Source organism: Rhincodon typus, chromosome 30, assembly GCF_021869965.1.
Source record: "Rhincodon typus isolate 14 chromosome 30, sRhiTyp1.1, whole genome shotgun sequence".
Classification (NCBI taxonomy): Eukaryota; Metazoa; Chordata; class Chondrichthyes; order Orectolobiformes; family Rhincodontidae; genus Rhincodon; species Rhincodon typus.
Window position 1 is genome coordinate 37,515,570 of NC_063361.1, and position 5,661 is coordinate 37,521,230.

Below are 5,661 nucleotides of genomic sequence, written 5' to 3' on the forward strand. Positions count from 1 at the left end.
AAGAATTTTCTGAAGAAGGGTCTAGACCCGAAACGTCAGCTTTCCTGCTCCTCTGATGCTGCTTGGCCTGCTGTGTTCATCCAGCTCTACACCTTGTTATCTCAGATTCTCCAGCATCGGCAGTTCCTACTAACCCTAGGTCAGATTGGGATGTCTGGTCGGCGCAGATGAGTTGGATGAAAGGGCCTGTTTCCATGCTGTATGACTCTATAATAAGTGCTTTGCTGGTAGGGCTCATTATAGTCAGTGAGTTGAGGGTAAGTCCCTCCTGGGCTGCCCAGCTCAATGCTGGAAGCAGAAGAGAATCATAAAGGCCCTCAGAGTCACAAATTGAACAGAAAACTGAAAGGAAGGACCGCAGGGACCAGAGTCCCCTGAGGAGGCTGAGACAGAGGAAACTAAGCAATAAGCTCATTCATAATGTTATCGGGAGGATGTTGAACAGCTCAAATGATATTGGCAGAAGAGAATAACAGGAGACTGGGTGCCTAGTTGGTTCAAAGTGCAAAGTTCTCATGAAATAACCCGACCTGTGAAGGAATAATCTCTCGAACCGCCCTTTAGTAAAACAGTGAGTAATAAACTGAGATGTGGCTATAGGCACGCAACATCGTGTAAACCCAATACAGATATCATGCTTCTTTGGAGTCATGCTGCAAGCATCAACTACTCAAAGTGCTCCAAGAAAACAGAAACAGGATCTGCAGCATCTGCAGTTCCTACTATCTCAGAAACAGGATGAACTAGTCTGACCGACTTCAGGCCAAAGACAGCCCCAACAATAGTGCAAACAAGCTGCTTACAAAGCTTCACAGAACAAACAACTTAATCAAAAACTGGCTAAACCAGAACAGTTTATGCATGCAGGTGGCGTTCAATACTCTCCACTTTATGAGCTGGCACACTTCAGAATCAGAACTTCATGCCTTGTTTTGGGATGGGCTAGGCATCTCAGGCTGAAAACAATGACAAATACTGTCTGAGTCTGTGTATCCTAATGATCATGGCATGGAAAGAGAAACTTGGTGAACACTACACCTCCCCCTTTCCCAGTTTCAGGGTTTCATGTTTCAAGTCAATCACACTTATCCTATGGTCATACAGCAGAAACTGCTCTCAAAACCTGGTCTGTGCAGGCACAGTGTTTGAACAACTTTCCCATATTTCTTCGTGCAAAACTACTGGCTCACCATCTTTGAATATTATTCGCATGCTGCATCTGGACATTATCGGAGGGTTTGTCACTGAGGTGGAGAACCAATATTGAATTCAAACCAGTCCAAACTCATGGTTATTTAGCAAGTCACAGGTCAGAGGCAGAAACCCTGGCTGATTTCCCTACCAACCGGCTCCTCAACACACCATATTCCCTTATCAGAGGGCCCCTCAGCCCCATCAGTACCTGGCAGAGATTAGCCACATTGGGAGATCAACAGTTGGCGTCCGAGGTTTGCGCAATTAAAAAGGCGAGAAATGACAAAAAACAAGAAATAACTTGTGGGGGTGGTGTACAGGATCTGTAACAATAACAATGCAGTAAAATTGTACATATAGGAAGAAAAGGGAGCTTGTCTTGGCAATATGGAGGTTTTAATCTACATATATACTTGAACTGTCAATAGGCCAAAGCAGCCTACATGAAGACAATATAGAATATTTTCCAAATAGTTTCTTACAACATCGGTTTCAAAACCAAAAAGACAGCAGGCTATACCAGACATGGCTTTTGTGCACAAAGATGGGATTAATTAATGATCTTATAGTCAAGGTATCCCTCAGTCCAAAGATAATATGATTGAATTTTACAGAGAAAAGTGAGCCCAAGATTAGTATTTTGAACTAAAAAAGGACAATTATGTGGGACTGAAAGAAGAGTTTGCTAAAGTGAACTGGCAAATTAGGTAGTGGCAGGTCTTGGAAGGGAAATATTTCATAAACGCAGAATAAGTAGATTCCAATAAAGGAAGAAAAATTCTAAGGAGAAGACCCATCATCCATGGTTAACTAAAATTTTTAGTTTCATACTTAAAGAAAAAGCACTAAAATAAAGGCAAAATATTGTGGATGCTGGATTTCCAAAATAAAAACACAAAGTATCAGAGAAACTTGCAAATCTAGCAGCAGCTATGGAGAGAGAAACAAGGTTAATGCTTTGAGTTCAATGATTTCAATGTTTTGAACAATCATTGGACTTGGACATTAACCTTGTGCCTCTCTCCACAGATGTTGCTAGACATGCTGAGTTTCTCCAGCATTATCAGTTCTTATTAAAGAAAAACTTAATTGCCTAAAGATGATAGCAGATCAGGTTGATGACCAGAACATTAGAAAAGCAACAAATGGCTAAAAGATTAATAAGGAACAAAAGGTAAAAGCTAACTAGAAATACAAAAGCAAGAAAAGAGTTAACAAAATGAGCACATCAGTCTTACAGAAAGTGGATCTGGGGAATTAATAATAGAAATGACAGAGGAACACTTTTATTGCATCAGTCTTCACCACAGTGGACAAAAAGTAACATCTCAGATATAACTGAAATACAGAAAATGGAAGGGAGAAATGTAAGAAAATTACAATCACCAGGGAAATGGTACTAAGCAAATTATTGGAGCTGCAAGCTACAAAGGAACATAAATAGTCCAAGTCACATGGAGTATAATGTGGGAAAATGTGAAGTCAAAGTTGGCAGAAAGAATAAAAGATGCATACTGTCACAATGATGAGAGACTGTAGATATCTCAGATGCACAGAAATCTAGGTGCCCATGTGCATGAATCACAAAGATTAGTTTGCAGGTACAGCAAATATTTAGGAAAACTAATAGATTGCAGTAAGTAACAAAGGAAACTGAATACAAAAGTAAGGGTTATGCTACGACTATGCAGGGCATTGGTGAAACCACTTCTGGAGTAATAAGTGCAAGGACAGTCTCCTTATTTAAAGGAGGCAAATGTGTTGGAAACAATTCAAAGAAAGTTTACTAGACTAAGACTCGGAACAGGTGGTGATCTTCTGAAGAAAAGTTGGTCAGACTAGGCTTGAACCTGCTACAATTTAGAAGGGTAAGAACCCATTTGATTGAAGCATAAAGATCCAAAGAAGTTTCATCAGGATACGTGTGGTAAGAATGTTTCCATGTGAGAATATTCAGAATTAGGGGTCACTGTTTATAAATGAGGAGTTATCCTACAAGGCATATAAGAAAAAAACTTTCCTCAAGGAAACGGTTTGGGGAGGACACACATGGAATAACATCACCTTATTGAATGACTGAGCAAGCTCCAGGGGCCTGCTCCTAATCTGTGTGTTTATTTCAGCTGCCACATGCTTCCACTGCACAAAACCTCTCAATAGATGCTTAATGAGAAATATTACCAGCACAGTTGTATGGGCAATGCCTTGAGACTACCAACATGGTTACTTAAATATCAGGTCAGTAAAGCACAAAATGTATATAAAAGTAAATATATAAAAGCTCCTCTCAAGATGGCACTGGGAAAGTTTACATCCAGAAACTGTTCATGCAAACATGTGATTTTTGACAAAAACCAAAAGAACTACATATGCTATAAATCAGGAACAAAAACAGAGGTTGCTGGAAAAGGTGGAGGTTGTTCCAAGGAAGGGTCACCAGACCCGAAACATTAACTCTGATTTTTCTTCACAGATGCTGCCAGACCTGAGCTTTTCCAGCAACCTCTGTTTTGTATGTGATTTCAGACATTCAGCTCATCACTTCCTTCACTAACTGTTCAATAGTTTAACATTTTCCCTATTCTCCAATGACAATTTCCTGTTTGAGCTGAAAGCAATGCAGAGTCTAAGTAATCTTCAAATAAAACCTATGGACCATAATCTCACTGCTGACTCTTTAAATAACATCCAGAACCCAACAAAATTATTTTTCTTTCCTGTTGGCATTAGATGCTGATCTTCCTGTGTGTGCATAAGGCTCGTCAAACAGAGCCCAGGATCGTGAAAATCCCTCTAGGCAAGGCCTGCAGCTCTGATTACTTATTGTCTGAAACTGTCAGTGAATGAGGTGTCTTAAAAACACTTTCTAAAGTGACATCATGCTTTACTGATAATTAAACAATTCCTCAACAAACAGCCCTAGTCTTGATCACAAGTATCACAATCTACATTGACCCATTCAGCTGATGTTGCAACATTTAAAAATTAACTTTCCAAGGCCATTAACACAGTCTCTCCTTATCCTACAGCTACTTTTTCAAGTCATTTTGGCTCCTATCTCATGGTGACTGCAGGCAAAATATTTGGCTTTTGTCAAACTGCTGGTGACCCAGTGGTATGCTTTGTGACCACAGTAAACCACAGAAAATTTCTACTTGGAAAGAACAAGCAAGGTGCAAGTATCTCACACGCTTCAGTGCGCTTCCACTGACATGAAATCACAGAGACTGCAATGTGTAAAATCAAAGCAGCAGTTAATAAATTACATGGGCCTGCGAGTTTCGCTTTTATGTGATTGAACCACACGTCATAAACAAAATCAGGCAATCACTAACATGAACATTCTAAGCAAAGCCATGGAAGAAATGTGTTCTGGAGCACTTCCTTATAGCTACTCTTCAATTAGTTGTCAATAGAAAGGCGCGCATTTATAAAACACTTCTCATCACCATTAGATTTGTCAAAGCACTTTACAGCCAAGCACGTACTTTTTAAAGTATGGTCACTGTTGTAATACAGGAAACCCAGTTGGTAATTTGCACAGAGTAAGATCCCACATGCATGATAAATGTTCGTTAATCTATTTGAGAAATGCTGACTGAGGAATAAATATTGGCCACGACATTAAGGATCCCTCTTCTTTTCCAAAATGGTAGCCAAACTGATCTTTTAATTTTACCTGAAAGGTCAACATTGGTTTATTTCTCAACCAAAAGATAGCAACTCCAACAACGCAGCATCTTCTCAATATTGTACAGATTGAACTTGCTGTGATATTCAACATAACCCTGATCTTGGGTTTCAACTCTACTTTCTCAATCACTTGCAATATTTCTCTGCTCCTAGAGACCAAAAATATGTTAAGCCTTGAATATATTCAACCATGGAAATTCCACAACCCTCTAAACAGGACTTGATGACTGCATTCAAACTTTAGAAAGAAACCTGATCCTAGAATTTTGACAAATGAAATTTTACAAATAATGAGCCAGTTGACTCATAGGTGGGCTTCTGATCCTATCTCCTTTCCATTACCAAGACCACCTATCTGCACTTTTGTAACATTGGCCACACACATACCCATAGCCAAAATCATCAACCATACATTTTTTAGTTCTGGGTACAAAAATATCCAACAGGCTTACAACTGGTATCTCATCTCCTGCCTGCTAATCACTCTAAATCATCTGAAACTCTGTTCCCACAAACGAATTTTCACAGAGTCACATCCACCAATCACCTCCACTTTCACTGACTTATGTTGCATTGTCTCGCAGATCTGCTGCACAATTATTTAAAAATTCTCATATTCAGAATCAAAACAGTCCAGCACCTGGCTCCTACAAATCTGAATCATTTCCTTCACACTTCCAATCTCACCAAATATCTCACCTTTTCAAAAATGGTAACTGAACACCCCGAGGGAGCGCCGCACTGCCGGAGCGGGTCAGTGCTGAGGGAGCGCCG

The 5,661-nt window shown here is 39.8% G+C and overlaps 1 protein-coding gene across 1 annotated transcript in view; it reads right to left on the reverse strand.

The window, feature by feature from the left end:
- The window catches only part of LOC109930473 (receptor tyrosine-protein kinase erbB-2-like), a 59,961-nt gene that overhangs the window by 53,957 nt on the left and 343 nt on the right, over positions 1-5,661 (reverse strand). The window lies entirely within an intron of this gene.